This window comes from Phaenicophaeus curvirostris, chromosome 3 (genome assembly GCF_032191515.1).
Source record: "Phaenicophaeus curvirostris isolate KB17595 chromosome 3, BPBGC_Pcur_1.0, whole genome shotgun sequence".
Taxonomy (NCBI): domain Eukaryota; kingdom Metazoa; phylum Chordata; class Aves; order Cuculiformes; family Cuculidae; genus Phaenicophaeus; species Phaenicophaeus curvirostris.
The window spans coordinates 95,216,873-95,229,469 of NC_091394.1; the positions used below are offsets into that span (position 1 = coordinate 95,216,873).

At 47.1% G+C, this 12,597-nt stretch overlaps 1 protein-coding gene across 4 annotated transcripts in view; it reads right to left on the reverse strand.

Moving 5' to 3' along the window:
• The window catches only part of SLC45A4 (solute carrier family 45 member 4), a 104,895-nt gene that overhangs the window by 68,493 nt on the left and 23,805 nt on the right, over positions 1-12,597 (reverse strand). Inside the window, exon 1 of one of the 4 annotated variants that reach the window (XM_069854733.1) lies at positions 10,507-10,548. The exons of 2 other annotated variants lie outside the window; for them this stretch is intronic. The gene's annotated coding sequence lies outside the window, so the exon portion shown is untranslated. One more of the 4 variants, XM_069854729.1, reaches the window with a different exon arrangement.

The window sequence follows — 12,597 nt, forward strand, 5'->3', positions numbered from 1 at the left end:
TGGTCCTCCTGGCCACAGACTTTCTAATACAGGACAAGATGCCAAGGGCAACAGAGTTACCACAACTTAGAAGCTACAGTTTGTCCTGTAAGGGTAACAAATTAATGAAGGAAAGCTCTAGGCTCCTGCTTGCTTTATCACATAAAACAGAGGCAAGGTGTCTCCAGCCTTGGCTTCCTGGTTCACCCTCAGTCTAGTCCAATGTTTTTAAAATTTCTTCAGTGCAAACCAAGAACTGGCCAGTGTTCTTATTGCTATTTGAAAAATATGTCCCAGACAATTAAAAAGGATTCATTTAATCACTTCCTCAGTGTGCATGAAAATCAAACATCACCAGCAGCAGCACCACACAGGTATGAATTAGGAAGGAGGCTGGACAGTCATTGAAACAAAAATAAGGAACCCATTTTCAGTTAATACTTGTCACTGGCTTCCACTCATTTTCCAAGTTACAAGTCAACAGAACATTAGTGAAATGAATCTCCTACTGGGGACAAGCATTGCTTTCATTTGCACAGTACTTCTACCTAGACCACACTAATTCAGAGTCAAGATGGACAGCATATTGCACAGTGAAGATCTTATAAACAGAACTGAGAGCAGCCCTGCACAGAACCACTTGGAGGTGCTGGTTGATGAGAAACTCAACATGAGCCAGCAATGTGCACTCATAGCCCAGGTAGTCAACTGTATCCTGGGCTGCATCAGAAGAACTGTGGCCAGCAGGGCAAGGAAGGAGATTGCAAGGAATGCTGCAATTTCTGCATGTAATACTGAAGTCTTATTCCCTACTTAAAGAATTTTTGTAAGCCATAGGGTATACATTCAGTCTTAATACAGTAATTGCTATGTAGGGACTTAAAGCTTCCTCTAGCAGAGATGTCTGACTGCCCACTTACCAGCCCATGGCTTTGTCAATGAGAAAGCCTCTAAAACGTCAAATATTGCTGAATGTCATTATGTACACCAATTACTGCATTCCCAGAAGGCAGAATGAGGTTGTGATCCACAATCAAGGCAACTTGTTGTGAAGTTCATTGAAGGATCCTTCAAGTAAGATACTTGGAAATACCTACACAGACTCCTTAAAGAGCCACCCAGACAGCAACTCTCAGTAGCTTTTGGTTAACAAAGACATTGAAGTTAACAGTGCAGCTATGATGATACCAATGATAAATTTAGACATTCATTGCAACAAATTATTCAATAACCAGGCTTAACAGAGAGCTGGAACTGATCTCTTGGAAAGAGGATTCATTTCAAATCATAGTTAAATGAGGAAGAGAAAGCTGTTAAGTACAGCTCAGGGAAATACCATGCAGCTTTGGGCTGCTGCAATGAATCATAGAACAGTTTGGGTTCGAAGAAACTTTGAAGATCATGCAGTTCCAAACCCCCTGCCACAGGCAGGGACACCTCCTACTACACCAGGCTGCTCAAGGCCCCATCAAATCTGACCTTGAATGCTTCCAGGGAGGGGGCATCCACAACTTCCCTTGGCAACCTGTGCCAGGGTCTCCTCATCCTCACTCTGAAGATTTTCTTCCTAACATAATCTAAATCTTTCCTCTTCCAATTTAAAGCCATCTCCTCTCATCCAATCACTACCCCTGCATAAAGTCCCTCCCCAGCTTTACTGTAGCTCCCGTTCAGGTACTGGAAGGCGCTATAAAGTCTCCAGTGAGCTGGAAGTTTGTAGTCTGATAAACACGGATGTTAAGTAGTTTGCAGTTACTGAATACTTTTGTGAAGAGTGTAGCTTGCCATGAAATGACTTGTGCAGAGGTCTGAAGGTGCAAAGAAATCTGTTTAAAAATTATGGAGTCAAGTTTCTACTGAACATATGAGACATTAGGTTTTACATAGACAAAATATCAATTAGATCTAGCCATGAACAGGCTAAGAACATCCTGAGACAAAATAGGAAAGCTCTACCTTAAATCATCACACCAAAGACTATTACTAGCCCACAAGTATATCCCACTGTTTCTAACAAGTAAAATAATTACTAGCTATTTAATATCAAACCCACTAGATGAACAGTCATCTCTGGAAGATGCTAGCACAATATTCACTAGATGGGAACCCACACAGTTCAGCTAGGAGCTACTACATAGTTGAAAGTCTGTGGCAGATATTTTTACCTTGCATTCCAATCCAGCTCATATGCATACAAAGATTAGAGATCCCAGTAGTACTATAGGATCAAAAGGCTTATTCACAAATGGCATCCTGATCTGTCATACAAACAATCTCAGAGTAACTGTCTGGAAGAGGACACATTATCTGGTTTGACGCTACTTCACTGGACACAGATCTACTGTGCAGCTGCACAGTGAAAGCTTTGAACATATACCTGGAAGATGACAAATTGGAAAGGTAATTGGAAAAGCAGCAGAAAAAGCTCCACTGTAGGGCAAGCAATAACTGTAGGAACATGAAGGGTACAGGTAACTGAAGTCACTCCCCTTTCCAGCCCACTGAAGGAGCTAAACATTTCGACCTCTAGGCTGCGACAATCAATGCAAATGACAGCTAGAGCCACATAAATGCTACGATATTCAAAACAAACATGATAACTTCTGTACCAATAAATGCAAACCTTTTCCCTCTCTACACTGAAGTTGGAAGAGGAACAAGAGCCAAGAAAAAGAACAAGAACAAGCCTACATCACAAGCTGATTCCCCTAGATACATTTCAGAAAGCAAACAGGACATGTGCAGTAGATGCGTTAGTGTTAAAGTTTTGCATTTGTTTTGGGTTATTTTTTGAACTCTTGGGAGTTAGCTGGCCAGCCACACATCTCTAAAGAGCAATAGTTCAGACTGTCAAATCACTCCTCTGGGAGTATCCAGAGCCAGACTGCACAGGCCAGTGTACTTGCTCGGATATTCCCTTCGTAAAAAGGGAGGAGTATTTTTACCCTGTATTTGTGCTTTCTCCCTTGCTACCCCCCAAAACCAAAAAAAACACAAACCAACCCCAAAGCCTGGAATCAAAGATCCAGCATCAACACCACTTTAACAGTTGATTCCTGTTCCTCCTATTTGTATTCCCATATAATTGATGGGCAAATTGTAGATTAAACACCACTCAGATTAAGGGTATTCCAGATAGGAAATTAAGTGGCACAGAAATCTGACTGTGTCATAGTCATCACTTGTTGGGTTAAACCACTGGTTTCTGGATGTGGTCCAGGAAGACTGATCATATATTCAAGAGCAGAATGAAGAGAGGTGTGACATGAAGCTGTGCTTTTAAAGAACTGTTTGAGTTCAGCCCCCCATTAGACTGGGGCACCAAAGAGTGATAATGGCTTGTCTTCAAGTCTCCAAAAGAAGTTAACTACACAGCATGCAGAAGTGGTCCAGGCCAGCCAGTAAAGGACAGAAAATATGCAGGGTCAGAATAACACTGGTTTAAATTTCAGCTAGGAAAACATTAGAGCTCTCACTTAAAATGAGGAAACCAGGTTCTCTCTCCATTCTGCTATAAAAGCACCAGTACTGCTCTCCTCAGAACACTGATAAAATCCACTAGGACATCATTTAGCAAAACAACTCAGGGGCAATGCTTTAAAAAGCATCTTCAGCCTGTTCCTCAACACCAAATTTTGTTTACCTCCTACCCTTTTACACCTTGCCAGATGAGTAGCAGCTATTGACTGAGGATTTGAGTTCTGCAAGGGAAGTAGGTCTCTGCCCACTCCCACAAAACCTCAGGCCTCCAGATTAGTCAGTCTTCAGGCTTGACTTTTGCAGTGTTATATGAAATTGTCAAGCCAGCCAGGCATCCTAAAGCTAAACAGACTAGTCTAAATACTGCATCATTTAGATGAGAGTCCTGGAAAGTAAGTCTTCCTCAGCTCTAACTGGGTTTTAAGAGCTTTACTAGCTGACCACATTGTGGAGATGAGCTTCCCAACACCTATAAAGATTCCTGTCTGAGCAGACTACATGCTAGTAAGAACCAAATCAATGTCAGAAGCAGCTCCTAAGCCAAACCAAATCATTACCCAATGAAAGCTTTGCATCCTGATGATTGCCAGAGTCACTCACCAAGAGCAAGTTCAAAGAGAAAACCTGGCTGCTTCTCCCAAGTTGATATAACATAGCATGCCAACTGCAGTCAAAACAACTTTACTACACTTGTTAGATACCAGTGCTAAGGGGCTTTAGTGAAGCTACTGTATGTCAGCTTCTCTAAGATGGCAGTTCACAGCACACAAACCACTCTGACTCAGACACTGCAGTGCTGCAAATTCATTTGTGAGATGCCTAAAGTTCGGCTTTTAACTTGAGGCAAATTCAGTCTCTGGCAACTCTATTCGAGGCCTAGATTTAATAACACAAAATCAGCTCTTTTCCATGCATAGTATCTTATTCCACTCTAAGAAGAATGAAATGCGATACAAAAGCAGAGCAGAAAAACCAGTTTGTTTAAGATAGGAAAACCTATTTAGTGCTAGAATTCAAGAGACCCTCAGTCCCAGCTGGAGGATATATCCTTTAGCAGTGGAAGTTTCAGGCAGTTACTCCAAATAGGGCTGTAACCCAGATGCAAGACATGTAGGCAACTGATAAGCTGCTGACCATAAAACAGTCACCTGACCAGCAGCAGCTTACCAAAAGCATGTAACATGTTCAGTTCACAGCACAGAGCTCCACAGCTTAACAGCATCTGCTTCCAGGCTTGGTTTCTGGGCTGTCCAGGATCTCCCATGTGGAAGGCGATTCTTGAACTGAAACACAAGTTATCTGTCACCCTACACATGGTGTCACTCATGCTGACAGCAATACATCCCATTTCACCTTTCTGGCAATCAGATTTCCCAGCATAATTTGTATTTTCAGTTTCAGAATGGCAACTTAACTACACAGCTCTGCTAGAAAGATGATTGGACTTGTTAAAGCAGTTACTAGGAGTAATGTTCTGCTTAGGAAAAGTATTGTTTCAAACACTCATAGCTTAATAAAGCAGTGCTAAACTGATAAGACAATCACCACATTTAATATCCCCCAAATTAACCACATTTTTGAATGGACCATTTAGTAAAGCCTGACTTTCAGGGAGGGCACATCCACAACTTCCCTGGGCAACCTGTGCCAGTGCCTCACCACCCTCAATGTGAAGAATTTCTTCCTAATGTCTAATCAAAATCTTCCCCTCTCCAATTTGAAGCCATTCTCCCTCATTCTATCACTACATGCCCTTGGAAAAAGGCCCTCTCCAGCTGTTCTGTTGCTGTCATCAAGTATTGAAGGCTGCTATAAGGTCTCTGTGGAGACTTCTCATCTCCAGGCTGAAGAAGCCCAACTCTCTCAGGCTGTCTTCACAGCAGAGTTGCTCTAGCCCTCTGATCATCTGACCCTTCTCTATGGAATGTTGTTCCAACAGTTCCATATCCTTCTTATGTTGGGGGATTCCAGGACTGGACACAGTACTTCAGGTGTGGTCTCACAAGATAGAAGTAGCAGGGGAGAATCCCTCCTCTGACCTGCTGGCCACGCTTCCTTTGACACAGCCCAGGATATGGTTGGCCTTCAGAGCTTCAAGTGCACGCTGCTGGCATTCAACCAAGAACTACAGCAGTACATCAGAGGCAGAGTTTACAGATTAAGCTAAGCAAGATCAAAAGCTGGTGTCTAAAGGAACTGTTTCTTGCTTAAATTGGTGTCTGCTGGAAGTACAGAAGCATCACACGCAATTGTATTCACAACTGTAGCCATTATCTAGGAGCCTGTAGGTTAGTTCAGTCATCAGCTTCCCATCCAGGCATCTATAAGATGCCTCACAGAACTTAAGAATCTTTTCTATGCTACTCAGCTGGCAACACATTTTGACTTCAAGAAGGTTTTTAGACAGTTCTCCTGTGAAACTGCATCCAGTACTCTGCAGGTACCATCTAATGCTATTATTCTCCGTTTTTAGAAATAACCCATTTAAAACAAGTTTATACAGGGATGGAGGCAGAGTCCAAACATTCCAGACTTGGCAAACAAGCAAAGTAATATTAATTTATCAAGACCTAACTTTTTAGCTGTCAGTGAATCTAAGACTGGAGGGAGTTTAAAGGTAATTAACCTTCAAGGTCACAGCCTTGTGAGATGTGTCCAAATTCAGCCTGCTTTCTCTAAGCTCCACAGAGCCTGTATTTCCACATGGCAGAAAAGACAGTCACTTCAGAAATCTCCTCGAATAGGCTACACATTCACTTCAGTTTGAAAAGTTTAGGTCACATGTAAACATACACATGAATATTGTTTCAGACTTACACCACACTTCCTTGGAAGCCATATAAATATTCCACTTGTGTTGCCCCATGAACAAAGCTGCACCTCATTAATTTTGTTGTAACAGGACACAAAGAACAGCAAGTTCACCAGCTCTGTCAGCCTTCCAGCCACCTTCTCACCACTAATGAAGGACACCTCCAGCAGAAGTCACCTCACTGTGTCAGTTAAAGGCAGTATGACACAAGGCTTTAAACCAGACTGAGTTGCTAAGGCATTTCAGCTTTGAGTGAGAGGAGTGCTTTTGTTTGTAGGCAGTCCTCATAGCCTCCAAACAAGATCCTGTCAGCAGATAGTGCTCATTCCTTTCTCAATGACAAACTCCCAGAGAGCAGCAGGTTCCTGCTGGAGTCACCACACATTATGCAAGAGGGTTATCTATGGAACCATAAGTTTTCAGTTTTACTGAAGATGCCTCAGTCATACAAAACTGTTTGCAAAAAGTGCTATCGCTTACTTGCTCAGAGAGGCACAAGCCAACTCATGTAAATTAGTCTCTGACATAACTAACAGCTTACCAAAACAGAAGTTGCTTCATTGACCCCAGCCATTACATCACTGACATTGTTTTTTCGTCATAAGAACCCCCTTAAACACTCAGTTTAATCCCATTAACATAGGAATGAAGGTCTTGCTTCCAAGACAGCAGCTGCCACCACTTTTGACAGACACAGGAACTCATAGATGTTTTCACATGCCTGAGACTACTGGATGAAGTTTTAGGAGCTTAAGGTAGTGACAGCTTTTCAAGCTTACAGCAGAAAGGACTTGTGGAAGCATTTATAGCCAGAGTGCTAACTAAATACCTTAATCTCTTATCTCAAGACCCCTTCCTCATTTTGGTAGGGAAAAATTAAGCCTGTTGAACATTTCATCAATCATTAAACAAAACAAGCAGGGCAGACCTTATCTTTTGCAATACCCCCATGGGGGAAGACGACACACACAAGCTATGTCAATGCAGTCACATTAGCAACCACTTCTGCCAGATAGTTATGAAAAAGCCTGGCTTCTAGAGGGAAACAAAGTATTCACCAGCTCCTTCTTCCTTCGTGCTCCAGTGGCCACCCAAGCCTATTTCATTAAATATTTTAGTAGCACTGTCCCATCAAGGCAGTGGAACATTACACAGATCATACTGGAGCCATTTATACAGAGCAGGATCCGTGCTGCAACAATGCAGTTTCCTCTCATGAATACCCATAACATCATGGTTACCAGTGTGTGCTCTGCTTTTACAGAGCTGTCTCTCCCTGTAGGTCTACTTCTAACATCTTTCTTGAAGGAGAAATCACCTCCTCTAACACTCAACATCCTGCAATAGCTTTTCTGGCCTTTCCCATCTCTAACTTGCTGCATTAGCTAAGCTCTAGCAACACCAATTCACTCACTGCACCCAGCACCAAGTCAGAGCCTTGGCTATGTCTTTTCCTCCCCTCTTTTTTACATCTATACATAGAGAATGCTGGAGGCCAATCACTACACCTGATAACTGCCCCACAGGGAGGGTATTTTTCAAGGTCAAACAGCTTCTGCACCTGCTAAAGGCACTAAATCAGGGCATCTTAGAGCTGCAAACCAACAAGGACATGATCTTAAGTAAAACTGCAACTTTCATAGGATATATGAGAGTTAAGGGCCAAGAAATTTATTCCCCCCTAGTACTCTCCCACCATGATGCCAGCCTAAGTGAGGTGAGACTCAACTGGTTTATGGTAAAGCACTGAGATCAGGCTACAGATTAAGTGTGGAATTACTCAACTAGCAGAGTAGTAAGATTCATAGTGTGAAAAGCTACATTCATTTCCACCTTTGGTCCCATTGTCAAGGGACAGCATACTACCCAACACCCAACATAATTCCAAAGGGAAACTTGGTCACCCCTTTCTCATCACATCTTCACCTCATTAGGACTCAGTGACCCAAACATGGCAATCAAACCTCCCCATCTTACACATCCCACCACTCCTTATCCCTTCCCATCCTCTGCAGCCCAACATATCCTTCAGCCCCACTGCCTAGCATAGAGCTCATACCTTTCCAATTACCTCTTCAGCCCTGTCTTCCTTACCTCACCCTTTTCTCATCCCTTCCCCCTCTGCATACCCACATCTCCCTCATACCAAAGCTCCTCATGCCCTCCCCATCTTCAGTCACACATACACCTCACCTCTTCATCCCTTTTCCCCTTCTGCAGCACTATAACTCTTTCACTCAAATGATTCTCAGCCCTTCCTTACCTTCAGACCTACTCGCATCTCTCTAACCCTTCATCAGCACCTCACCTCCCAAATCCTTTCTCCCTTTTGTCAGCCCTTCCACCTCCCTCACACTTGCACCCCCTTGCCTCTGCCACCCGAAACCCCTCCCTACCTTCACAGCTCCCACCTCCCTCCCCCAAACCCGTTCTCACCTTCAGTCCCAAACCTCTGCAACCCCAAACACTTCTTGACCTTGCATCCCTCCTCTCCTGCACCCAAGATCCTTCCTCACCATCACCAGCCCCTCGTCTGCCAGCCCCAAACCCTTTGTCATTTTCTCCTTCCTCACCCTAAACTTTCCTCTTTAGTCTCTGGTCTCCCTCACCTCAAAACCTTCCTTCCCTTTACCACCCCTTCTCCCTCACCCAAAACCAGTCCTCACCATCACCAGCCCCTTGCATCCCTCACCACAAACTCTTCCTCACCTCCACCTGCCCTTTGCCCCAAACTCCTCACCTTCACATCCCTCACCTAAAACTCTTCCTTCCCTTCACCATCCCCTTTACTCCCTCAACCAAACCTTTCACCACCCCTTGCCCCAAATCCTTAGTCACCAGCACCTCATGTCCCTCACCCTAAACCCTTTAGTCCCTCCCCATTTCCTTGCCCCAAACCCCTTTCTTGCCTTCAGTCCCTCCATTCCCTCACCCCAAACCCCTTCCTCGCCTTCAGTCCCTCTGTTCCCTCACCCCAAACCCCATCCTCGCCTTCAGTCCCTCCGTTCCCTCACCCCAAACCCCATCCTCACCTTCAGTCCCTCCGTTCCCTCACCCCAAACCCCTTCCTCGCCTTCAGTCCCTCCGTTCCTTCACCCCAAACCCCTTCCTCGCCTTCAGTCCCTCCGTTCCCTCACCCCAAACCCCATCCTCGCCTTCAGTCCCTCCGTTCCCTCACCCCAAACCCCATCCTCACCTTCAGTCCCTCCGTTCCCTCACCCCAAACCCCATCCTCACCTTCAGTCCCTCCGTTCCCTCACCCCAAACCCCATCCTCACCTTCAGTCCCTCCGTTCCCTCACCCCAAACCCCATCCTCGCCTTTAGTCCCTCCGTTCCCTCACCCCAAACCCCATCCTCGCCTTCAGTCCTTCTGTTCCCTTGCCCTGAACCCCTTCCTTGCCTTCAGTCCCTCCGTTCCCTTGCCCCAAACTCCTTCCTCACCTTCAGTCCCTCCATTCCCTCACCCCAAACCCCTTCCTCGCCTTCAGTCCTTCTGTTCCCTTGCCCTGAACCCCCTCCTCACCTTCAGTCCCTCCATTCCCTCGCCCCAAACCCCTTCCTCGCCTTCAGTCCCTCCATTCCCTCACCTTCAATTTCCCAACTCTAAACCCTTCATCACCATCACCAACCTCTCACCTCCACCAGCTCTTTGTCCTAAACCCTCCCCTACATTAAACTCTCCTCCCCCTCACCTCAAACCCTTCACCACAAGCCCTTCCTAATCCCAAAACCTTCCTCACCTTCAGTCCCTCACCTTTGTTACCTTCCCTCACCCCAAGCCCGTTCTCACTTTCCACCTCAAAACCTTTCTCACCTTCCCTCACCCCAAGCCCTTCCTCACCTTCCACCCTTCCCTCACCTCTGCACCCCAAGCCCTTCCTCACCTTCCACCCTCCCTTCACCTCTGCACCCCAAGCTCTTCCTCACCTTCCACCCCTCCTTTCCCTGACCCCAGGCTCTTCCTCCCCTACATCAGACCCTCCTCTCCCTCACCTCGAGCCCTTCCTCCCCTCCACCGGCCCTCTTCTCCCTCACCCCGCAGCCCCCCAGCCACCGCTCACCTTCCCCCCCCACTCCCCCTTACCTGCCCCCGGGTCTCCCCCAGCCCCCGGGTCCCGCTCCGCGCGGCGGGGGAGGCGGCGCTGCCGGTTGGAGCCCGCGGTAAGGATGGGGGGAAGGGAGAGGAGGAAGAAGAGGATGAGGAGAAGGGGGAGGGGGTGGCGAGGTCACTCACGGCGGCTCGAGCGCGGCGGCGGCTCCGGCACCAGCGGCCGCTTTATACCGGGCTCCTCGGAAACCGGGTCCCGCTTCCGCTTCCGCCCCCTCTCCGGGGGGGGGGGGGGGCGCTCATGAATATGCAATGAAGGGGGCGTGGTCTGGGGGCGCCCGCGGGGGGCGTGGGGGCGATACGGGGGCGCCCGGGCATCCCCCCAGGGGCGGGGGCAGCGATGACTCAGGGGGTGCTCAAAGGGAGGTTAAAGCCCGTCCAGTGCCAAGCCCTCTGCCAAGGGCAGGGACACCTCCCGCTGGATCAGGTTGATCAAAGCATCATCCAACCTGGCCTTGAACGCCTCCAGGGAGGGGGCAGCCACGGCTGGAGCTCCTCTGCTGTGAGGGCCGGCGGAGAGAGTTGAGGTTGTTCAATCTGGAGAAGAGAAGGCTCCGGAGAGACCTTAAAGCAGCCTTACAGTACCTGAAGGGGCTACAGGAAAGCTGGAGAGCGGCTTTTTACGAGGACATGGAGTGATAGGGTGAGGGGAAGTGGCTTTCAATTGGAACGGGAAAGATTTGGATTAGACACGAGGAAGAAATTCTTCATAATGAGGGCGATGAGGTGCTGGAACAGGTTGCCCAGGGAAGCTGTGGATGCCCCATCCCTGGAAGTGTCAAGGCCAGATGGAATGGCACCTTGAGCAGCTTTATCTAGTGTGAGGTGTCCTTGCTTGTGGCAGGGGTTTGGAACTGGATGATATTTAAGGTCTCTTCCAACTCAAACTGTTCTATGATTCTATGACTTCCCTGGGCAACCTGTGCCAATGCCCCACCAACCTCATTGTGAAGAATTTCTTCCTAATATCCAATCTAAATCTTCCCCCTTCCAATTTTAAGCCATTCCACCTCATCGCATCACTACATGCCTTATGAAAATGTCCCTCCCCAGCTTTCCCGTAGCCCCTTCAGGTACTGGAAGGTCTCTATAAGATCTCCTCGGAGCCTTCTCTTCTCCAGGCTGAACAATGACAACTCTCTCAGCCTGTCCTTACAGCAGAGGTGCTCCAGCCCTCTGATGGTTTTCATAGGCCTCCTCTGGACTCATTCCAAAAGTTCCATATCCTTATGTTGAGGTTTCCAGAACTGGACACAAAACTCCAGATGAGGTCTCATAAGAGAGGGGTAGAGGGGGAGAATCACCTCTCTCACCCTGCTGGCCACACTTCTTTTGATGCAGCCCAGGACATCGTTGGCTTTTTGGGCTGTGAGCACACCTTGCCAGCTCTTGTCAAGCTTCTTATCAACCAACATCCCCAAGTCCTTCTCCCCATGGCCCTCCTCCGTTCCAAGATCTCTGCAAGCGTAGAGGTGTGTGCACAGCACTGGCACCTGAGGGAAGGCAGGAGGGCAGCAGGTGAGTCAGGTGTTGCTGCCATTCCCACTGTGGGGGAGGGAAGAATGAGCCCACTGGCACCTCTCCCAGGGCTAAAAGGGATTCCTGGCTGGAAAAGGGAACCCGTTGAGAGACCCAAGGGTAGTTGGGGGCTGCCATCTCATTTGTCCATGCTGAGATAATGTACATTTTCCACAGAGACTCTGAGTGACATAGGATCATAGAATCATTTTTTTGGAAAAGACCTTTGAGATCATTGAGTCCAATTGTACCTGTCCACTACTAAACTATATCCCTGAGCACCTCATCTACCCATATTTTTAATACCTGCAGGGATGGTGACTCAACCACCTCTCTAGGCAGCCTCTTCAAGTGCCCAATAACCCCTTCAGTTAAGAAATTATTCCTGAATCTAAACCTCCCCTGGTTTCACTTGAGGCCATTCCCTCTTGTGCAATGGCCTGGACATGGCCAGGAGCCCCTCTCCCCTCAGAAAAAGATTTGTGGCAAGTAGAGCTCCAAATGAAACAGCTGGAGTGGATGCTCTTCCCTACCTCAAATTGTCCAAAAATGTCTTAAGTTTTCTTCCATCAGGAGGAAAAATAGCACCTTTTCCTCAGGTTTTGGCAAAGGTGACGTGCCATTTCATTTTCCCTCCTCACCTTTGCTCCAGCCTGCTTGCCAACCATCTGACCCAGTGCTTTAAGAAGTGTGCAGCCC